We start from the raw sequence: 24962 nt of genomic DNA, 5'->3' as shown, positions 1-24962 counted from the left end.
TGTGCGGAGTCTGTACGTTCTCCCCGTGACAGCGTGGGTTTTCTCCGGGTGCTCCGGTTTCCTCCCACATTGTCCCTGCTTTGTAGAATTGAACTAGAGCACGGGTGATTGTTGGTCGCCATGGACTCGGTGGGCCGAAGGGCCTGTTTCTATGCTGTATCTATACTAAAGTAAACTAAAAGACTAAACTAGCAGAAGAATTCCCTTAGTCTTCAGATCATGGGTGTAGGTGGTGAGAATTAAGGAAGCACAGCGAGGATCTGAAGCTTTTAAAAAAAGAAGTGGAAGGGGTTGGTGAGGAACATAGGAATCAATGGAAGATAGACACAAAATACTGGAGTAACTCAGCGGGACAGGCAGCATCTCTGGAGAGAAGGAATGGGTGATGTTTTGGGTTGAGACCCTTCTTCAGACTGATCAGTCTGCCTGTCCCGCTGAGTTACTCCAACATTTTGTGTCTATCTTCGATTTAAACCAGCATCTACAGTTCTTTCCTACACACAGTGTTTTCTCTGAGCCTAACGTGCTTATCGACAGATCACTGCACCGCACTCCAACACAATCTTTACCTTGTAACCCACCACACGACCTTCAACATTAACCTTCTGAACTCAAACCCTCATGAGGTTTGACCTCTCTGAGATCTCCAAACACGTTGGTGAGGCCGCATTTAGAGTAATGTGTTCAGTTCTGGGCACCATGTTATAGGAACGATGTTGTCAAGTTGAAAAACACGTAGAGAAGGTTTACAACGTTGCTGCCAGGACTCGAGGGCCAGAGCTATAGGGAGAGGTTGAGCAGGCTAGGACTCTATTCCCTTGAGCACAGGAGAATGAGGGGTGATCTTATAGAGGTGTACAAAATCATGAGAAGAATAGATTGGGTAGATGCACTGAATCTCTTGCCCAGAATAAAGGAATCGAGAACCAGAGGGCATAGGTTTAAGGTGAAGGGGGAAAGATTTCATAGGAATCTGAGGGGTAACTTTTTCAAATTAAGGTTGTGGGTGTATGGAACGAGCTGCCTGAGGAGGGACTATTGCAACATTTAAGAAACAATTATACAGGTGCATGGATAGGACAGGTTTTAGAGGCCAAATGCAGGCAAGTGGAACCGGTGTAGATGGGATATGTTGGTCGGTATAGGCAAGTCTGTAACCTTCCCCCCACTACCCCTGACCCCCCCCCCCCTTCACACTCCATGCCCCCAATCTCTGATCCACATCCCCCATGCCTCTTCACATCCTCCCCCTATCCAAATCCTTCCATGTCCTACACTGTGTTCCTGCATACTCTCTTGATCCACATTCCCCAGGATCTCTTCAGCTATCTCCTGTTCCACCCACGGGGTTAGACCTGGAGGTATGGAGGGGACACTGTCATGAGAATTAGGGACTGTGTTCATGAGGGGAAACTTCTTTACTCAGAGAGTGGTACTGCGTGTCTTCAGTGAAGGTGGTGGAGGCAGGTTCGTTTTTTATCATTTAAAATAAATGGATAGTTATATGGATGGGAAGGGATCTAATGGTCTGAGCGCAGCTACTCTATGTGTTCGGCACGGACTAGCAACACTGGTGCTGTAAGATATGGTTATATGGTTATATGGTTATGTATCCCTAACCAGCCTGAAGAAGGGTCTCGACCCGAAACGTCGCCCATTCCTTCTCTCCAGAGATGCTGCCCATCCTGCTGTGTTACTCCAGCTTTTTGTGTCTATCTTCAGCTCAAACCAGGCTTGTCAGTCAAGCTGTATTTTAGGTATTAAACCCGCTGAAGCTGTTAAACAACACCTGCACTGATTTACTGGAGAGTATTCGGCAAATCTAATTTTTCCATCCAAAATCATCCTTCCGAGCCTGTCGGTATTGGGGCCCGCTTACATCAATCTGATTTCCATATGGCATGTCCAGTTCCCGACATAATCACATTTAATACTTTTCATGCATGACATTGCTAACTATATCCTGCATTCTGTATCTTCCCCTTTTGCTCTATCTATTGCATTTGATTGTATTTATGTATCTGATGTGTCTGCACAGCATGCAGGGATGTAATGCTGAGACTCTCTCTGTAAGGCACTGGACAGGTAGCATTTAGAATACTGTGAGCAATTTCTGAGGAAGGATGTGCTGGCCCTGGAGAGGGTTCAGAGATAATGAGCCCAGGAATGAGTGGGTTCACATATGAGCTTTTGTCAGCACTGTCAGTGTTTGTCAGTACTCGCTGGAGTTTAGAAGATTGGGGGGGGGGGACATTGAAACATACAGAATAGTAAAAGGCCTGTATACGGAGAGGATGTTTCCACTAGTGGGAGAGTCTAGGACTAGAGATCATAGTTTCAGAATTAAAGGACTTTCCTTTCGGAAAGAGATGAGGAGGAATGTCTTTAGTCAGAGGGTGGTGAATCTCTGGAATTCCTTGCCACAGAAGGCTGTGGAGGTCAAATCAATGGATATTTTTAAGGCAGATATAGATAGATTCTTGATTAATACAGGAGTTAGGGGTTATGGGGAGAAGGCAGTAAAATGGGGTTAGGAGGGAGAAATAGATCAGCCGTGATTGAATTACGGAGTAGACTTGATAGCTGAATGGCCTAATTCCGCTCCTATCAATAGACCATAGGTGCAGGAGTAAGCCATTCAGCCCTTCAAGCAAGCACCGGCATTCAATGTGATCATGGCTGATCATCCACAATCAGTACACCGTCCCTGCCCTCTCCCCATATCCCCTGACTCCGCTATCTTCAAGAGCCCTATTTAGCTCTCTCCTGAAAGTATCCAGAGAATCTGCCTCCACCGCCCTTTGAAGCAGAGAATTATGACCATATGACCTTTTGAAAACAATGCTTTTCATTGTACCTGGGTACATGTGACAATAAAAAACTTAAACCTAAATGTTGTCTTAAGTTGCTATTTCAATGATTTGATTTGCGTTGCAATGGTAATTGACTCAGCACATCAGGAAATTGTGTTAAAGCATTTCCACTGGGAGTGAACATGTTTAGTTTTTGATTCACCAGGATTGTTGGTACGATTCTGTTAATGTTTAGGAAGGAACTGCAGATGCTGGTTTGCACCGACACAAAATGCTGGAGTAACTCAACGGGAAGGCGGCATCTCTGGATAAAAGGAATGGGTGACTTTTGGGTCGAGACCCTTCTTCAGACTGTCCCAATTCTATTAATATCTGGTTCTTTTGATAATGATTCAACTTGTTAAAGTACAAGTTTAGTGTAGAAGGCCATTTCCCTAGCTTCAGGTCTCTTGGGCAAATCAGTCATCACTGGACATGTTTGCATGGGTAGGTATTTCCAATTTGGGAGGATGAGCAGAGAGTCAAAACAAATCAAGTTTATTGTTATATACACAAGTGCCGCCTGCTGCAAAAGGCATTGGGTTTCCAATTCACTGGATGTTTTCAAGAGAGATTTAGGGCTAACGGAATCAAGGCATATGGGGAGAAAGCAGGAACAGGGCACTGATTTTGGATGATCAGCCATGATCATATTGAATGGCGGTGCTGGCTCGAAGGGCCGAACGGTCTACTTTTGCACCCATTTTTTGTTTTCTATGTTCTCTAAGTACAGTGACCTACAGGTTCAATGAAAATCTTGCTTGAAGCAGCATCATAGGCACCTAGACTCAGGCAACAGACAATAATATAAATGATACATACAAATGCCCATATTCTATCATACAGTGAAAAGAAAAACACTGTGATCAAGACATTAGTGCAAAAGAGGGTTAGAAGGAACGTTGGAAGGAGCCAGAGAGTGGTGAATCTATGGAAGAGTGAATCTGTGGAAGAGTTAAAATTGGCATGTCGTAAAGCAAGAGTTAAAATTGGCATGTCGTAAAGCAAGAGTTAAAATTGGCATGTCGTAAAGGTAATACTACGGTTGTTATGGGGGATTTCAACAGGCAGGTAGACTGGGAAAATCAGGTTGGTACTGGACCCCAAGAAAGGGAGTTTGTGGAGTACCTCCATGATGGATTCTTAAAGCAGATTGTACTGGAGCCTGCCAGGTAATTCTGGATTTAGTGTTGTGTAATGAACCGGATTTGATAAGGGAACTTGAGGTTAAGGAGCCATTAGGAGGTAATTACCATAATATGATAAGTTTTAATCTACAATTTGATAGGGAGAAGGGTAAATCGGAGGTGTCGGTATTACAGTTGAACAAAGGGGACTATGGAGCCATGAGGGAGGAACTGGCCAAAGTTGACTGGAACGAGATCAACAATGGCGGGTATTTCTGGGAATACTACAGAAGGTACAGGATCAGTTGATTCCAAAGAGGAAGAAAGATTCCAAGGGGAGTAAGGGGCGACCGTGGCTGAGAAGGGAAGTCATGGACAGCATAAAAATAATAGAGAATAAGTACGAGTGGTCTTAGGACCTGGGGTGACGTAGAAACTGAAGGAAATCCACATTAGGCCGGAAATGTTGTTGAATAGACTGATGGGACTGAAGGCTGATAAATCCCCAGGGCCTGATGGTCTGCATCCCAGGGTACTTCAGGAAGTGGCTCTAGAAATCGAAGACACATTGATGATAATTTTCCAATGTTCTATAGATTCAGGATCAATTCCTGTGGATTGGAGGGTAGCTAATGTTATCCCACTTTTTAAGAAAGGCAGGAGAGAGAAAGCAGGGAATTATAGACCAGTTAGGCTGACATCGGTGGTGGGGAAGATGCTGGAGTCAATCATAAAATATGAAATAGCAGCACATTTGGATAGCAGTAACAGGATCGATCCGAGTCAGCATGGATTTACGAAGGGCAAATCATGCTTTTGGAAATCTTTGAAGATGTAACTAGGAAAGTGGACAAGGGAGAGCCAGTGGATGAGGACTGCCTGGACTTTCAGAAATCATTCAATAAGGTCCCACATAGGAGATTAGTGGGCAAAATTAGGGCACATGGTATTGGGGATAGAGTGCTGACATGGATAGAGAAGTGGTTGGCAGACAGGAAACAAAGAGTAGGGATTAACAGGTCCCTTTCAGAATGGCAGGCAGTGACTAGTGGGGTGCCACAAGGCTCCGTGCTGCAACCGCAGCTATTTGCAATATTTATTAATGATTTAGATGAAGGGAATGCAAGTAACATTAGAAAATTGCAGATGGCACAAAGCTGGGTGGCAGTGTGAACTGTGAGGAGGATGCTATGAGAATGCAGGGTGATTTGGACAGGTTTGATGAATGGGCAGTTGCACGGCAGATGCAGTTTAATGTGGATAATTTTGAGGTTATCCACTTTGGTAGCAAAAACAGGAAGGCAGATTACTATCTAAATGGCATCAAGTTGGGAAAAGGGGAAGTACAACGGGATCTGGGGGGTCCTTGTTCATCAGTCAATGAAAGTAAGCTGCAAGTACAGCAGGCAGTGAAGAAAGCAAATGGCATGTTGTCCTTCATAACAAGAGAAGTTGAATATAGGAGCAAAGAGGCCCTTCTGCAGTTGTACAAGGCCCTAGTGAGACCACCCCTGGAATATTTCTCCCAGGGTGGAAATATCATCTGGCATACTCTGGAATTTAGAAGGATGAGACGGAATCTTATTGTAACATATAAGATTATTAAGGGTTTGGACACGCTAGAGGCAGGAAACATGTTCCCGATGTTGGGGGAGTCCAGAAATAGTGCCACAGTTTAAGAATCCTGTACCCATTGTCTATTGTCTATTGCCTATAGAACGCTGTGGAGACTGTCAATGGGTATTTTTAAGGCAGAGTTAGATAGATTCTTGATTTGCATGGGTGTCGGGGTTATGGGGAGAAGGCGGGCGAATGGGGTCTGAGAGAGAGATAGATCAGCCATGATTGAATGGTGGAGTAGACTTGATGGGCTGAATGGCCTAATCCTGCTCCTGTCATGTATGAACATGAATCTCAACTGGAAGTCATGTACAAGCTGAGTGACCAGGGTTCTTTCCTGGGAGGCTGAAGATGTTAAACCTGTAACATCTGTAGTTCCTTATGCCTACATTTTACCAGAAGGCTGCCTGGATTAAAGAGGGCTTGGACAAATTTGGATTGTTTATCTGGACGAACAGTGGTTGAGGAGAGACCTGATAGAAGTATATAAAATGATGAAGGCACAGATTGGGTAACATAGAAACATAGAAAATAGGTGCATTTGGCCCTTCGAGTAGACAGAATATTTCTCCCAGGGTGGAAATATCAATGACTAGAGGGTGTAGCTCCAAAGTGAGTGGGGTAAAGATGAAAACGATATGTGCGGGGCAGGTTTGTTTACCCAAATAGTAGTGGGTGTCTGGAATACGCTGCCATGCGTGGTGAATGGGTGAATGAATGAATGAATAATGATACCCTATTGTCACAGGGAACCTTGGCACAGTAAAATACTTAGTTGCGCATACAACCGAGGCTAATGGTTCTTAACCTTTATGGCACCAGTACGCACATAAGCAAACAAAATACTGAATGTGGTATGTACCTTTTAGGCTCCTAAACATGGGCTCAACAAATTGATATGTTATTTGTGTCCCCTTCATGACCCCCGGCAAAGCCCCAAACGGTGACAAGAACCACTGAGCAAGTTTCGCCACGTGTTGGCAAAATGTGGAGTCAGATACCTGGTGCCATTTAAGCAACTTTTGTATAGGCACACGGATGCGCATGGAATGGAGGGATATGGCTCATATATCCAAACACGTACAGGTATGCAGGTAAATTGGCTTGGTAAATGTAAAAATTGTTGTTAGTGGGTATAGGATAGTGTCAGTGTGCTGGGATCGCTGGTCGACCCGGTGGGCCGATAGGGCCTGTTTCCATGCTGTATCTCTAAACTAAACTAAACTAAACGTGCTGGCAAAGGAAATGAGTTTAACTTGGCATCATGTTCAGCATGGACATTGGGGGCCAAAGGGCCTGTCCCTGTGCCATACTGTTCTACATTCCATGTCTTAAGAAACAGTTTATGAGATGTTCAGATGCACAGAGTCTCATGCCCAGAGAAGGGGAATTGAGGACCAGAGGACATAGGTTCTAGGTGAAGGGGAAAAGATTTAATAGGAATCTTAGGGGAAACTTTTTCACACAAAGGGTGGTGGGTGTATGAAACAAGCTGCCAGGTGAGGTAGTTGAGGCTGGGACTATCCCAACGTTTAAGAAACAGTTAGACAGGTACTTGGATAGGACAGGTATGGAGGGATATGTGCAGGCAGATGGGACTAGTGTTCCTGCGTTAGTCGGTGTGGGCAAATTGGGCCGAAGGCCTTAATGACTATGACTATGATTCTATGTAGGCAGAGGAGATCAGTTTAACTTGGCATCGTGTCCGGCACCGACATTGTGAGCCGAAGGGCCTATTCCAGTGCCGTACTGTTCTGTGTTCCATGTCCTAAGAAGCAGTTTGTGAGATATCTGTGATTCATTAAGGACACCGTCAGTGAATTCCAACACTCTCCGCCCTTCAGCTGCATTCCCTGAATATAATGAGGACAGACAGAGCTTTGCCGGAGGCTGCCAGGGCATCGTGGCAACGAACTTTCATCAGTATGTCTCCTTCCCAGCTGGAACTGGAGATGTTCACATCATTTCACCATTTGCCTTTCGCTATTTAGCAAGGCCCTCTGTTAAAAGAAAACCTAGCTACATTTCATTTGCAAAAAGGTAAGTCATGAGCTTTCCTAAGACTGAAGTAATCCAAGGCTACTGTTCACTGTACGAGCTGTACATTGTGGGCGCCACACGTCACTTCTCAATGTACTAGGGATTCTTTTCTCTCACCAACTACGGTGGCGGCAACATGGCGGCATGGTGGCGCAGCAGTAGAGCTGCTGCCTTACAGCGCCAGAGTCCCAGATTCCACCTGACTGCGGGTGCTTGTCTGTTGGGAGTTTGTACGTTCTCTCCGTGACCTGCGCAAATTTTTTTTCCCAGATCTTCGGTTTCCTCCCACACTCCAAAGACATGCAGGTTTTTTGGATGATGGTTTGGATATAAATGTATAAATGCAAAATTGTCCCCAGTTTGTGTAGGGTCGTGTTAATGCGCGGGGATCGCTGGTCGGTGTGGAATCGGTGGGCCGAAGGACGTGTTTCTGTGCTGTATCTCTAAACCTAAATTAACCTAAGCCAGCTGGTCTGGGCCAAAAGGGTGAAAATCACGCTGGTACCCTGACGATGCCCACAAAGTCTTAACACAAAGCTGGGGTGGCACAGTGGCGCAGCGGTAGAGTTGCTACCTTACAGCGCCAAAGACCCGGGTTCAATCCTGACTACGGGTGCTGTCTGTGCTGAGTTTGTACATCTCCCCCGTGACTCTGTGGGTTTTCTCCAGGTGCTCCGGTTTCCTTCCACATTCCAAGTGGCGCAGGTTTGTAAGTTAATTGGATTCGGGAAATTGTCCCGAGCGTACGGGGTGATTGTTGGTCGGGGCGGACTCAGTCGTCCGAAGGGCCTGTTTCCACAATGTATCTCTAAAGTCTAAAGCCTTCATTTTTGAACATAGAACAGTACGGCATGGTAACAGGCCCTTTGGCCCACAATGTCTGTGCCAAACATGATGCCAAGACCAACACTAATCTGCCTGCACGTAATCCATATCTCCCCCATTCCCTGCATATCCATATGTCTATCCAAACTACATTCTATCTCTGTTCCGCCCACTGCCCTGACATCAGTCTGAAGTAGGGTCTCGACCCAAAACGTCACCTATTCCTTCTCTCCAGAGATGCTGCCTGTCCCGCTGAGTTACTCCAGCATTTCATGCCTATCCAAATTCTGATGGTCCACCCTATCTATGCCTCTCATCATTTTGTAACATAATAATTTTCTGATTTAATTTTGCAACAGTCTACTGAGCATTCGGTGTTTGAGCCACCAAAAATGTGGCTATTCGGCAACACGTACTATCTACTGTGGGCATGGCTCATAACTCTCCACGCACTCATTAACAATGTGCCTACAATCAGAGTACACTGGTCTTAGGCAAGCAAAATTAATGCAACACTGTTAACAGCAACCAAGTGTGAAAATGCACATCTCCAGATTCCGGAACAGTTTCTTCCCAGCTGTTATCGGTCAACTGAATCATCTTTGCACAACCAGAGAGCAGTGCTGAATTACTATCTACCTCATTGGTGGCTCTCGGTCTATCCTTGATTGGACTTTGCTGGCTTCACCTTGCATGAAACATTATTCCCCTATCATGTATCTGTACACAGCGAATGGGTTGATTGTAATCATGTATTTTCTTTCCGCTGACCTGATAGCACGCAACAAAAGCTTTTCACTGTACCTCGATATACGTGACAATAAACTAAACTGAACCAGGTCCCTCGATTCACTGACAGCTGCACTTCCTACAATAATTCACCTTGGCCACAAAACAAAAACAGAAGCAACCACTAAAAGATCTCCAATGAACCAAACTTATCATTGAAATTTAAGCCAAAAATCAATAAATTGGATTTTTCCTATAAATTGCTATTTTTGTGCATGTTCTTCCTGCCCTCTGTTTCTTATGGCTCCTACTAGTTGTAAGAAAGAACTGCAGATGCTGGTAAAATTGAAGGTAGACACAAAATGCTGGAGTAACTCAGTGGGTGAGGCAGCATCTATCGAGAGAAGGATTGGGCGATGTTTCAGGTTGATACCCTTCTTCAGATTCCTACTTGAAGATCTTTTGAGGTTGTCGAAGCAAAGTGCTCCTTCTATCCGAGTTAGATTTAACTCTTAGGGCTAACGGAATCAAGGGATATGGGGAGAAAGCAAGAACGGGGTACTGATTTTGAATGATCAGCCATGATCATATTGAATGGCGGTGCTGGAACGAAGGGCCGAATGGCCTACTCCCGCACCTATTTTCTATGTTTCTATGTTACTATTCACAAGCTATTTTTAATCGGACTTTACTGGACTTTATCTTGCACTAAACGTTATTCCCTTTATCCAATATCTGAATACTGTGGATGGCTTGATTATGGTATCTGGTGCTGCAAGGGAACAACTCTATTGCTGTGCCACCGCAGATTAAGAACTCTACACCTACAGCTACCAGGACTTGAAAATGGCACCAAATCTAGCGACTTTTTATACTCTCCTAGTGTACTACTCTGATACATTTCTACTGCATCTGCGATGCTTATCTAAGATGTATATTTGTGCTTATGCACCTCGGTACATGTGACAAATAAAGTGCAATTGAACCATTGACAAAGGTCTTTCAAGAGAGGATTAGATCTAGCTCTAGATATGCGGAAAAAGCAGGAATGGGGTACTGATTTTAGATGATCAGCCATGATCATATTGAATGGCGGTGCTGGCTCGAAGGACAGAATGGCCTAGTCGTGCAAATATTTTTCTATGTTTCCATGTTAAAAGATCCTACTACAGCAGTGAAAAGTTTAAAGGAAATCATTTTGCAACGGTTTAGTGCAGCCGTATTCATTTTCCCTCTGTGATTCAACCTAGCAGCATGGTGGCACAGCAATAGAGTCGCTGCCTTAAGGGCCTGTCCCACTTTCCCGAGTTAGTCATGAATTCTCTCGAGTTTTCCCCTTGATTCAAACTTGGAGAATGTCCGTAGCGAGTCCATAGGAGTCTGTACAGAGCCCGTAGGAGTCCGTAGATATTTTGTAGCGGCTCATAATGCCAGCCGTAGGTACTCGGGGCATCAGGTAAGTCGGGACGTTTTTTCAGCATGTTGTAAAATATCCACGAGTAAAAAATATAGCCCCGAGTACCTACAGCTGGCTATTTACGTAATTCTCTGAGTTTGAATCAAGGGGAAAACACGGGGGAATTCGTGAGTAACTCGAGAATGTGGGACAGGGCCTTAACAGTGCCAGAGACCCGGGTTCGATCCTGACTATGCGTGCTGTCTGTACGAGTTTGTACGTTCTCCCCGTGACCTGCGTAGGTTTTCTCCAGGAGCTCCGGTTTGCTTCCACACTCCAAAGACGTACAGGTTTATAGGCTAATTAACTTGGTATAATTGTAACCAGAGAGCAGTGCTAAACTATTATCTACCTCATTGGTGACCCTCGCACTATCCTTGATCGGACTTTGACAGCTTTATCTTGCACTAAACATTATTCCAGTATCACTGGCTGTATTTTTTTATTTTTTTTAAATTATTTTATTTTATTAGAAGTACAATCATATGGCACCAAAGTGCCTAATATATATTTTCATAATACATTTTATGTACAGCTTCTTCTTTTTTTGTTATATTAAAGAAAGATTAGATTAAGAAAAATAAGTTAGATAATAAAGGATAGAAAGACATGAGATATATAGTATGTGAAGAAAAAGAAAAAAGACGAATGAGTGAAGAAAGTTGAGAAAAAGAAAATAGAAAAAAGAGAATAAAATATTAAAAAAAAATGTTTTAAATAAAAAATAAAAAAAGTAAGGAGATCATTGTTTATAATCTTGACCAACCCTCGTCCAGTCCTGAAACAGTTATTTTTTACAATTGTGTTGCACCATATGATTCCAAAAAGACGACAAATGGAGACCAACTCGTTATGAATTGGTCTGATTTATCCATTAGGAGGAATCGCATTTCCTCAAGATGTGCAGTGTCCAACATACTTGCAATCCACATTTTAAGCGTTGGTATTGATGTATTTTTCTAAAATTTAAGTATTAATTTTTTTGCTATTATTAAACCATAGTTAAAAAATAAATTTTGAGATGTGTTCAATTTATTCAAATCTTCCATTACGCCAAATATAATCATTTCAGTATTAGGTTCCATTCTTATCTTGAATAATTTTGTAAATATTTCCAAAATATCACTCCAAAATCTATAAAGTTTTATGCAGGAAACTAAGGAGTGCGTTATAGTTGCATTTTGGGATAGACATTTATCACAAATGGCGGATATATTTGGATAAAATTTGTTCAATCTTGTTTTTGAATAATATAATCTATGAATTTTTTTTAATTGAATTAGATTATGTCTTACATTAATCGAACATTTGTGAATATATATCAAGTACTTTTCCCATGTAACCTTCGTAATTGTTATCATTAGTTCCCGTTCCCACTCTTCTCTAAGTACCTCTGTCGATGGTAGGTCTATATTTAGAATACTATTATATAAATATGATATTAATTTTTGTGAGTCAGCTTCAATATTCATTGCTTCTTCCAATAATTCAGGAGTTATTTTTTGATATCCTTGTATATATTTTTTCATGAATTCGCAAATCTTGAAGATATTTAAAATATTGGTTGTTTTTCAGTTTAAATTTTAATTGTAATTGTTGGAATGATAGTAGGTTTCCCATTTCATACATATCCCCGATCCCCCACTGGCTATATTTAAGAGGGAGTTAGATGTGGCCCTTGTGGCTAAAGGGATCAGGGGGTATGGAGAGAAGGCAGGTACAGGATACTGAGTTGGATGATCAGCCATGATCATATTGAATGGCGGTGCAGGCTCGAAGGGCCGAATGGCCTACTCCTGCACCTATTTTCTAAGTTTCTATGTTTCTATGTATCTGTACACTGTTAATGGCTTGATTGTAATCAGGTATAGTCTTTTCACTGCACCTCGGTACACATGACAATAACCTAAACTGAACTGAACTGAAATTGTCACCAGAGTAAGTAGGAAACTGTTAGTGTGCGGGAATCGCTGGTCGGCGGGGACTCAGTGGGCATAAGGTCCTGTTTACGCGCTGTATCTCTAAACTAAATTAAACTAAACTAACCTAAACAAAGCTAAACTAAACATGCTGAAGTTCTCAACATGAAGCTCTTAAGATGAATTAGGCTAACTGTGCGAGATAGATTTACCACTGGAGGGAAATGCTCCACATTGTTAACATGAATCATACCCAATAATGTACTAGACTACAGGCTGATCATCTCCAGGGTACGAGTTTGAATTGATGCTAAACTGAAGGCACGAAAGTTTCCATGATTGTTACCAGCTGCTTCCAAGATTCCAAGTGAAATAACATTTACGGCACAATAAGTCACTCTTCTCCTGGGTGCAGGTCAAGGTTTAGTTTAGTTAGTTTAGTTTAGAGGTAGTGCGCGGAAACAGGCCCTTCGACCCACCGGGTCCGCGCCGACCAGCGAACCCCGCACATTAACGCTATCCTACACACACGAGGGACAATTTTTACATTTACCAAGGCAATGAGGATAAGCTTTTCCCCATTGAGAGTCGGGATGATTCAAACAAGAGGACATGACTTGAGAATTAAGAGACAGAAGTTTAGGGATAACATGAGGGGGAACTTCTTTACTCAGAGAGTGGTAGCTGTGTGGAATGAGCTTCCAGTGGAAGTGGTGGAGGCAGGTTCGATTTTTTAATTTAAAAATAAATTGGATAGGTATATGGACGGGAATGGAATGGAGGGTTATGGTTGAGTGCAGGTAGATGGGACTAGAGGAAAATAAGTGTTCGACACGGACTTGAAGGGCCGAGATGGCCTGTTTTCCGTGCTGTAATTGCTATATGGTTATGTGGTTATAATTTACCCAAATACCTGTACGTCTTTGAGTGTAGGAGGAAACCAAAGATCTCAGAGAAAACCCATGCAGCTCACGGGGAGAACGTACAAATTCCGTACAGACAACACCCATAGTCACGATCGAACCCGGGTCTGCGGCGCTGCAAGCGCTGTAAGGCAGCAACTCTACCGCTGCACCACCGTGCCGCCCTTGAGGTGATGAAATAATCTGCCACAAATTGGCACCGGCATTAAAAAAAAAAAAAAAAAATGAAATGAAAATGAAATGATTCAATTTATTGTCATTGTCAGTGTACAGTACAGAGACAACGAAATGCATTTTTAGCATCTCCCTTGAAAGGGAGACACAGGGCGTCGCGGTGTGCCCGCGCCTGCCGCCGTACATTCCATTACAGGCAAAGGTGGGTGAAGTGTCTTACCCAAGGACACAACGACAGTATGCACTCCAAGGTGGATTTGAACCGGCTACCTTCCGGTCGCCAGCCGAACTCTTAGCCCATTGTGCTATCTGTCGCCCTGTGCCATAAAGTAGCGTAATCTTGGAACTGGAAATACTGCAGGTTTTTGAGCTCAGCATTCAAACATATTACTAACATGTTGTAAAAGTGAACGGGACCACTGGCTGCCGGAAAAGCCACAAAGACCGGTGAGTCAGTCGAGGAGGGAGGTGGTGGTCGGGTTACGGGCCCGCAGCAGCCTTGAACATACCTGGACTTACCTGGGCTCACCTGGATCCAGCACTTCCAGTATGTGGACCAGATTTGGACTTTGTACTTTTTCTATTTTTTTTGTAAACAGCGTCAAAATGTGTCGACTGTGCATTTGTAGGTTGTGCAAAAGAATTTTACTGAGCTCTCCATTCGTGGCAATAAAGAACTATTGGACCATTGGAAATAGTCAGTCCTCAACTTGAATTGCACTATCTGGGCACAAAGGTGCAAGGTAATTTATAAATCAGTGATGACAAACAGCTGGTAAGACCATGCATTCCTGTTATACGATGTGTAACGGAGGCCTCTGCTTTCAAAGAAATTAGAAAGCTTCACTCAACTCTTTTCCAAAGCAATTTTCCTGTTAATGAGAATCAACCTCAGAGAATCCAGGTTGCTTTTTCAGATTAGTTTAGAGATACATCGTGGAAACAGGCCCTTCGGTCCAAGGAGTTCATGCCCACCAGCGATCCCCGCACATTAATGCCCCTGTCCCACTTAGGAAACCTGAACGGAAACCTCTGTAGACTTTGCGCCCCACCCAAGGTTTCCGTGCAGTTCCCGGAGGTTCCTGGAGGTTTTTGTCAGTCTCCCTACCTGCTTCCACTACCTGCAACCTCCGTCAACCACCTACAATCTCCAGGAACCACACGGAAACCTTGGGTGGGGCGCAAAGTCTCCAATGGTTTCCGTTCAGGTTTCCTAAGTGGGACAGGGGCATAACAGTATCCTACACACACTGGGGGCAATTCACATTGATACCAAGCCAATTTATCTACAAACCTGTACGTCTTTGGAGTGTGGGAGGAAACCGAAGATCTCGGAGAAAACCCACGTAGTCACGGAGAAAACGTGCAAACTCCATACAGGCAGCACCCATGGTGGAATTATGGCATTATGGAACCCTTCTTGATGATTCTTTTTCCTCAACCCCGCATACAACAGCAAGTTCATCTATCAATGGCTTTTCAGATCATTGCACTGTTGTTTTGGAAACTGATATCTTAAGAATGCATCACACCAACAAGGAAAAGAAAACTGATCATTCAAAACACCAAATATAATCCTCTCAGGAATTTATGAGCAATCAGAGAAAGGAAGGCATTTTTCTGATGTACAGGTATTTTCACGACCTCAAATACACTGAACGGTTTAGAGATTTAAGTGCATTTCAAATGCACTAAAGTCAATATGGTAAATTAATAAAATGGGATAGCCAGTTTGTGCAGAGCAAGGTCACGCAAACACACAAACCTCAGACAAAGGGTGGTGAGTGCATGGAACGAGCTGCCAGAGGAAGTAGCTGAGGCAGCTTGTTTGATCACAACTTTTAAGAAACATTTAGACAGGTACATGGATAGGACAGATTTAGAGGGATATGGGACAAACGCAGGCAGGTGGGACTAGCATAGATGGGACATGTTGGCCGGTGTGGGCAAGTTGGGCCAAAGGGCCTGTCCCACACTGTAAGACTCTATGACTATAACATAAATATGAGGATAAATATTGGAGAGGGCTCTAACAATGCAGACACATAATGTCATAAACTGTTATAAATAATACAGTAATATGTTTACTTCTCTGCAAGCAGCCTTATTTATTTTTTTCTCTCTGACTCTCTCTGAAGATTAACTACTTTTTAAGCCAGCATTCAGGCAGGCGTCTGTTTACAAACACAAACTCAAAATGTTATATTTAGTCTAGTTTAGTTTAGTTTATTGTCACGTGTTCCGGGGTACAGTGAAAAGCTTTTGTTGTGTGCTAACCAGCCAGCAGAAAGACAATACATGATTACAATCAACCCATTTACAGTGTATAGGTTTCGCCCCCATAGGTTAAACTTCCATTAAAGAAGGCATATGGCATGCTTGCTTTCACAGGTTGGGATATTAGATATAAGAGGATGTGGAGTTTCATGACTCTAGTTTATCTCTCCCCCGACTCTCAGTCTGAAGAAGGGTCTCGACCCGAAACGTCACCTATTCCTTTTCTCCAGAGGTGCTGCCTGACACTCTGAATTTGTGTCTATCTTCTATTCATAGGATATCGGTCATGCTGAATTTGGACCACTGCATCAGTTCTGGCCACTCCATTACAGGAAGGATGTGGACGCTTTGGAAAAGGCACAGAGGTGGTTTACCAGACTGCTGCTTGGATTAGGGGCTGTTTGACGCGGGGACAGACTTGGATTGTTTTCTCTGGAATGCCAGAGGTTGTGGGGAGGCCTCAAAGAAGTAACTTGGTAATCCATATTCTGACATTGTCTTTATTTATTTTTTTGATGAACCATGAGGTCAAACCCATGGTGAAATTCAAGTCTGTGGTGTTCGAGTCAGATGATCCTGACCTATTTTCTATGTTTCTATGTTTACAGGACGGCACAGTGGTACAGCGTTAGAGTTGGTGCCTTAGAGCGCTGGAGAATCTGGTGTGATCCAGACTACGGGTGCTGTCTCAACGGAGTTTGTACGTGATGAAATCTCTGGAACTCTCTGCCGCAGAGGGTAGTCGAGGCCAGTTCATTGGCTATATTTAAGAGGGAGTTAGATGTGGCCCTTGTGGCTAAGGGGATCAGAGGGTATGGAGAGAAGGCAGGTACGGGATACTGAGTTGGATGATCAGCCATGATCATATTGAATGGCGGTGCAGGCTCGAAGGGCCGAATGGCCTACTCCTGCACCTATTTTTCTATGTTTCTATGTTTCTATGTTCTCCCCGTGACCTGTGTGGGTTTTCTCCGGGCTCTCCGGTTTCCTCCCACACTCCAAAGATGTACAGGTTTGTAGGTTAATTGGCTTGGTATAATTGTAAATTTTCCCTTGAGTGTGTAGAACCAGCATAAGTGTGCTGGTTGGCGCGGACTCGGTGGGCCGAAGGGTCTGTTTCCGTGCTGTATCTCTAAACTTAACTAAACTACACAGATAACCACGATGGAGACCGGGGACATGCCGGGTAGGCCCAGCTTACCCGGCGTGGCGGTGTACCTGCATCAGGTCGCAGAGCCCGCCCAGTAGGCCCTGCCCTCTCACCACTGAGGGGGCACTGGACCCCCGCCGCAGACCAGAATCCGCCCGGAAGGCCCGCTCACCAACCGCAGGCCGAGGGCCCACGGGAACCCACCTGGAGGGCCGGAAAGCAAACCGGCTGTGGGAGGGAGTGCACGGCCTCAATGAGGGAGTGGGCCGCTGGAGTGGGCCGCTCCCCACAGCCTCAGCTGGACTGGGCGTTGTTCCAAGAGGCCGAACGCATGGACCCAATGGTGGACCTACAGTGGAGGACACCACGGCTACACTTGGGCAGACAGACCCTGCAACGCCGCCAGGACAACAGACCTTCATGGTCACATCAAGATCCCTTCACTTACAACGGGGACTTGAAAATGGCTCCAAACTGGTCGAGTGACTCTGTATACTGTTTCAGTGTACTACTGCTGTACACCTGTACTGTATCTGAGATGCTTTCCTAATATGTATCTAAGTGCTTGTGTATAGTGATACTTGTTTTAAACTGTATACAAAAATGTATTTTGCTGTACCTCGGTTCATGTGACACGTAACGTACCATACCATACAGGTAGGCAAAACAAAATTCTCACTCTATCTTCGCATACACTGTACAACAATAACAAACCAATAAAAGTTGGTATAGAATGCTAATTCACTGGTGTTCTCACAGACATGTTTCAAAGACCATTTAATAAAACAGGCTGGCTTACAAATCAAATTCTTACGTAATTTGTAATTGTGGAACGGTGACACAGCAGTAGATATGCTGCCTTTCACCTCCAGAGACCCAGGTTCGTGTGCTGTCTGTACGGCGTTTGTATATTCTCCCCGTGACCTCGTGGGTTTTCTCTGGGTGCACCAGTTTCCTCCCACATCCAAATACCTGCAGGTTTGTAGGTTAATTGGCTTCGCTAAATTGCGCCTAATGTGCAGGATGCGAAACTGGGATAACACAGAACTAGTGTATGGGTGATAGTTAGTCGGCATGGACTCAATGGGCCGAAGGGCTGGTTTCCGCCCTGTATCTCGAAACGAAAACAAAAATTTATCATAAGCTTTCCCTCAGAAACCACAGACAAATTGCCCTCATCAACTAGAAACATATCAAGATGGCAGGAGCTTGCCAACTCTTTCAATGAAACGATGTAGTCTGCAGGATGTTCTCCTTTCTCTGGGTGCCTGCAGTGAAATTTGAAACTTACTGCAATGAGAATTGGCTCAGGCTTGAGCTGATTTGACAGTGTTTCAGCGTTATTTTTGTGTAAAACAAATCCACAAATTACTTTGACACAGCCATGGTTTTGAGAAGTCCAAGCCCCTTATGGCTTAAAATTAACAAGGAATATATTTACTGTTTTCTCATCTGCAAAATTAGAAGCAAAAGTTTTCTTTTGATGTCTCACATTGTGGTACCTGCCCAATTGTTGAAATCTGGTGGTTCTGCAGTTTTGTTTATCAACAGTACAGTCACAGAGTCATACAGCATGGAAACAGGCCCTTTGACACAACTTATCCACGATGACCAAGGCCCCATTTACCCCCATATTGCAATTGGCCCATATTCCTCTAAACCTTTCCTATCTATGTACCTTCACAACTTTGTCTTAAATTTAGCCTAGACTAGTTTAGTTTAGTGATACAGTGTGGAAACAGACCCTTCAGCCCAGCGAGTCCATGCTGTCCAACGATCACCTCTACACTAGGTCGATGATATCTCACTTTCACATTCTGCACACTGGGGGCAATTTACGGAAGACAATTAACCTACAAACTTGCACGTCTTTGGAATGTAGGGGGAAACTGGAGCACCTGGAGAAAACCCAAGTGGTCACTAGAGAGAACGCGCAAACTCAGTACAGACAGCACCCGAAGTCAGGATCGAACCCGGGTCTCTGGCGCTGTAAGGTAGCAACTCCACCACTGCATCACTCTGCTGCCCTATTGTTGGTGATACTGTACCTACCTCAACTACTTCCTCTGGCAGTCGATCTGCCCTCTGCGGTATCAACATTGACTTCTCTAACTTCAGATAGCCCTAACTTTCCCACTCTCTCCATCCCCTGCCCCTTCCCAGTTCTCCCACTAGTCTTACTGTCTCCGACTACATTCTATCTTTGTTCCGCCCCCTCCCCTGACATCAGTCTGAAGAAAGGTCTCGACCCGAAACGTCACCCATTCCTTCTCTCCAGAGATGCTGCCTGACCCGCTGAGTTACTCCAGCATTTTCGTGTCTACCTATATATACATACACATGCATACATACACATAGACACACATATACATATATACACACATACATACAGACATGCATACACACACTTACGTACATACATACATACATACATACATACATACATACTGTACATACATACATGCAAGCATGCTTGAGCAACACGGTGGTGCAGCGGTAGATCTACTGCCTTACAGCACCTGAGACCCGGGCTCAATCCTGACTAAGGGTGCTGTCTGTGCGGAGTTTGTATGTTCTCCCCGTGACCTGCGTAGGTTTTCTCCAAGATCTTCAGTTTCCTCCCACACTCCAAAGAATTACAGGTTTGTAGATTAATTGGCTTGGTGTAAATGTTTCAAAAAAATAGTCCTGAGTGTGTGTAGGATAGTGTAAGTGTCAGTGTAAGTGTAGGATAGTGTAGGTGTGCATTGGTCGCTGGTCAGTGCGGACTCGGTGAGCCAAAGGACCTGTTTCCGCGCTGTATCTCTAAATTAAATAAAACTAAACTAAACTAAACATATGACCAAACCTACATACTTACATTTATACATACATATATTCAACATACATACCTTCAGTCTGAAGAAGGGTCTCAACCAAAAACGTCACCCATTCCTTCTCCCCAGAGATGCTGCCTGACCCGCTGAGTTGTTGCAGCATCTTCCATACATACATACATACATACATACATACATACATACATACATACATACATACATACATACATACATAGAAAGGAAACTCAACACTAGCATTTATTTCAATAGAGCTTGTATACAAAAACAGGGAAGTAATGTTGAGGCTCTAGAAGGTGCTGGTAAGGCCGCATTTGGAATATTGTGAGCAATTTTGGCCACCAAATCTTAGGAAGGAAGTGCTGGCTTTGGAGTGGGTCCAGAAGAGGTTTACAAGAATGATCCCAGGTAGGTTAAACTAGGATGAGCATTTGTCAGCACTGGGCCTGTACTCACTGGAGTTTAGAAGAATGAGGGGGACCTCATTGAAACATACAGATTAGTGAAAGGCTTGGACAAAGATAGACAGATCCTTGATTAGTACGGGTGTCAGAGGTTATGGGGAGAAGGCAGGAAATGGGGTTAGGAGGGAGAGGTAGATGAGCCATGATCGAATGGCAGAGTCGACTCGATGGGCCAAAAGGCTTAATTCTACTCCTATTCCTTATGGCCTTGTACATAGATGCATACATAAATATACACATACATACATACATACATACATACATACATAGTGTATAGAACATGCACATACATACATACATAAAATACATACATGCACATACATCTATACAGGACACACACATACCGAACACACATACTGATCGGGGGGCGGGGTTGGGGGGGACAAGAAAGGAAAAAAAGGAGGAGGAGCCGAAGCGAAAGCAGGGGGCGGAAGGGGGGGGTTTTCTTTTTTTGCGGGGGGATTTTTTTGCACACATACATACACATATACATACATACATACATACACACACATACACACACACACATACATACACACATACATACATACATACATACACACATGGGACAGTTGAACTGAGCCACAGGTCACACACCGACAGGTGTTCGGCGAAACATCGCCCAACCTCCGCTTGGTCTCACCGACATAGACACTGCTGACATCTAGAGCATACGCATACATACATACTGTCACACCTGGAACGACAGTCGACAGGTAAAGGGACAAGTGTTACATACATACATACATACATACATACACACACACACACATACATACATACATACATACATACACACATACATACACACATACATACACACATACATACACACATACATACATACATATAAAAACGAAGAAACAATAATAGTGCGTAAAGGTAAATCTATTGGCCTCTCTATAGTGCAAAGCTTATTTGGAAGCTTTTTCTGAATGAACAGATTTACCCCTGTGAATATTTAAATATCGGCTTGAATTGATATTGAAATCCAAACTGAGAGCTTTTATTGCATAGTCAAACATTATGATAATGCCGCTTTGTTGACCTATTACCTGTTCTGTTTTAATCCAGCGTTGAAGTTGATGAATTTATTCCAGTGCCACAATCTAAAATGAAGTCCGGCTAACTGCTTTGCTTTCTCTGTAAGTGTGCGCAGTTATAACACTAATGTGAACCCCGGCCATGAAATGAAATGTATGATTGAAACTATTGAGCGCCGCTTCGCTGAGGATGAAAAATGATCACCATAAATCATTTGCCCGAAGAAGCCGATTTACAATGCTCTCTCAAATCTGAGATAGCCACATCTCCTCCCTCAAACTGCTTGTACCACTTAAAGCGGCTGAATCTTACTTAAGTGCTCTGGATTCAGTTGCAGGAAGTTAAAGATAAGTTCCTGTTGCCTTCAGAATCCTGTGCAATTATGATGAACTGGTCTCTGGATCAAACTACAATCCAATGTTCAGTCGAAGGCAGATCATTATAATACAACTCTGTCCAGAGTGCCAAATTAATTTAACTGGAATAACTTTGCATATTGTCAGATTGGTTCACATATAGTAAGTTTAGTTTGGAGACACAGCGCGGAAACAGGCCCTTTGGTCCACCGGGTCCATGCCGACCTGTGATCCCCGCACACTGGGGCTACCCTACACACTAGGGACAATTTACAATCTTTACCGACCCCGATTAATCTGCAAACCTGCACATCTTTGGAGTGTGGAAGGAAATGGAGCACCCGGGGAAAGTCCACTCAGGTCACAGGGAGAACGTACAAACACCATACACACAGCCACATGTAGTCAGGATTGAACCCAGGTCTCTGGGGCTGTAAGGCAGCAACTCTACCGCTGCGCCACTGTGCCGCCCTGTCAGAACTATAATTTAACACAAAATAACATGCGCGAGTTAGATTCTTCAATACACTATCCATTTATAGTGAGTATGTTTACATTTTATCCACAAATATCGCATCAGTCAGCACATATCACAGTTTGAGCAACAATGCAGAATGGGGTTGAGAGGGAAAGGTAGATCAGCCATGACTGAATGGGGGAATGGACTAAATTTTAGTTTTTTTTAGTTTGTGGTTTTGCCTTTTGGCCCACCGTATCCGCGAAGAACAGTGATTTCCGCGCATTAACACTATCCTACACACACTCAGGACAATTTACAATCATACCAAGCCAATGAACCTACAAACCTGTACGTCTTTGGAGTGTGGGAGGAAACCAGAGGCCCCAGAGAAAACTCACGCAGGTCACGAGGAAAACGTGCAAACTCCGTACAGAGAGCACCCGTAGTCAAGATCGATCCCGGGTCTCCGACGCTGCAAGCGCTGTAAGGCAGCAACTCCACCGCCCGGCCACCGTGGCCACCCCTGATGTGAGCCCAGTCCTTGTGAGGGACATTCTAGCAGGCGGACAACTGACCCACTCAAGAGTTAAAATAAAACCTATAACTCTCCAAAACCATTACGTGAAGGTGACATTTGATTTCACTCACTAGCATCACATGTGTTGATAAAATGCCCCGGAGAGCTCCTGCATTAACCACGAGGTCTATCTACCACATTTATAAAAAGCAATGTCAGTCTTTTTCTATAAGACACGAGACAAATAAGAGCAACTTGACATTTTCATTGTTGATGTGACGGAGGATTTTTGAAATGCCACTGCTATAATTGGAAATTGGCCACAAATAATATTCCCAGTCTGTCTAAATGGTGTCAATTATTCTTGTTGGTTGGTCGGGGGGGGGGGAACTCGAGATTTTGTTGGGCTTCAGCTGATATTGCATTCACTTGGGCAGGTCACGGGGAGAACTTAATGACATTAGGCCTCAGAATTTTAGTTTAGAGATACCGAGCGGAAACAGGCCCTTCGGCCCACCGAGTCCGCCCCGACCAGCGATCCCTGCACACTAACACTATCCTACACACACTAGCGACAATTTACATCTTAATACCAAGCCAGTTAACCTAGAAATCCGTACGTCTTTGGGGCGTGGACGGAAACCAAAATATCTCGGAGAAAATCCACACAGGTCAAGGGCAGAAGGTACTAGCTCCGTAATCAGGATTGAACCCGGGTCCTTGGCATTGTAACACATACTGCTGCACCACCGTGCCCTGACCTGGCGCTGTATGTGTCAGGGGTCAGGGATAGACACATAAAGATGGAGTAACAGCGGGTCAGGCAGCATCTCTGGGGGTAAAGGAATAGGTGACGTTTTGGGGTCAGACACTTCTTCAGGGAGATAGATTTGCACGTTGTTCTCCAATCTTTTGTGTTCTTGTTTCATGCCGAGCATAAACAAACAAACAGATATTTGTATAATTTATCTCTTTATATTTTTCCGCCAATACATCTTGGGTGGCACGGTGGCGCAGTGGTAGAGTTACTGCCTTACAGCACCAGAGACGCGGGTTTGATCCAGAGTTTGTACGTTCTCCCCGTGACCATTGTGGGGTTTATCTGAGAGCTTCGGTTTCCTCCCACACTCCAAAGACGTAGAGGTTTGTAGGCTAATTGGTTGGTATAAATGTAAAAATTGTCCCTCGTGTGTAGGATAGTGTTGGTGTACTGGGTAATCACTGGTCAGTGCGGACTCGATGGGCCACAGGGCCTGTTTCTGCGATGTATCTCCAAACTAAACTATAAACTAAACTAGACATGCATGTCGTCTTTGTTTTAAATAAAAGCCCTCAATAAACTTGATTTCAGTGAGTTTAGTTTAGTTTAGTTTAGAGGTACAGTCTGGTCAGCACAGACTTGGGTCCACCAAGTCTGTGATGCCCAGCGATCCCCGCAAACTAACATTAACACACACAAGGGACAATTTACAACTATACCAAGCCAATTAGCCTACAAACCTGTACAGCTTTGGAGTATGGAAGGAAACCAGAGCACCCAGAAAAAACCCACGTAGGTCACCAACAGAAGGTACAAACTCCATACAGACAAGCACCTGTAGTCAGGATCGAACCGGGGTCTCTGGGGCTGTAAGGCAGCAACTCTACTGCTACTCCACTGAGCCGAAAAATGTGTTGGAATAAATAATACTAATTCACCCTTGGGGACTATAGACTTGAGATATTGCTCCACCAGCAAAGCTCGGAGTAAGATCAGACTTTTCAAGAAAGGCTGTTATCCAGTGCAATGAGTTAAAAGGCTACTTAAAAGGTTTAATTAAATTATATATTTTTTATGATGCTTTTATCTTGCTAAATTTAATTTCACAGATAGAAAATTCACTTATGACTAGACGGGTTCACCATAATTGAATAAAGAATAGTTTGTCCTGGATCGTCTTTCTGTATTAGTGAGGAGGGGAATGGAGTTGCCCGCCCACAACGGGTACAGGAAATCGTCTAGGCCCAGAGCGATGTGTCGGAAGGAACTGCAGATGCTGGTTTACACTGAAGATAGACCGAATGCTGGAGTAACTCAGCAAGTCAGGCAGCATCTCTGGAGAGAAGGAATGGTCTGATGAAGGATCTCGACCCGAAACGTCACCCATGCTCTCCAGAGATACTGCCTGTCCCACAGAGTTAAGGGCCTGACCCAC

At 44.0% G+C, this 24962-nt stretch overlaps 1 long non-coding RNA gene across 2 annotated transcripts in view; it reads left to right on the top strand.

The window, feature by feature from the left end:
* Window positions 1-19476, top strand: part of LOC129708829 (uncharacterized) — a 56728-nt gene extending 37252 nt beyond the window's left edge. For both annotated transcript variants that reach the window (XR_008725418.1, XR_008725419.1), the window contains exons 2-3: window positions 16219-16418; window positions 16551-19476. This is a non-coding gene — a long non-coding RNA (uncharacterized LOC129708829). The remainder of the gene's footprint in view (window positions 1-16218; window positions 16419-16550) is intronic.
* Window positions 19477-24962: the final 5486 nt, after the last annotated feature.

The sequence above is a fragment of the Leucoraja erinacea genome, chromosome 2 (genome assembly GCF_028641065.1).
Source record: "Leucoraja erinacea ecotype New England chromosome 2, Leri_hhj_1, whole genome shotgun sequence".
Lineage (NCBI taxonomy): Eukaryota > Metazoa > Chordata > Chondrichthyes > Rajiformes > Rajidae > Leucoraja > Leucoraja erinaceus.
This window is presented reverse-complemented; position numbering and strand designations above follow the sequence as displayed.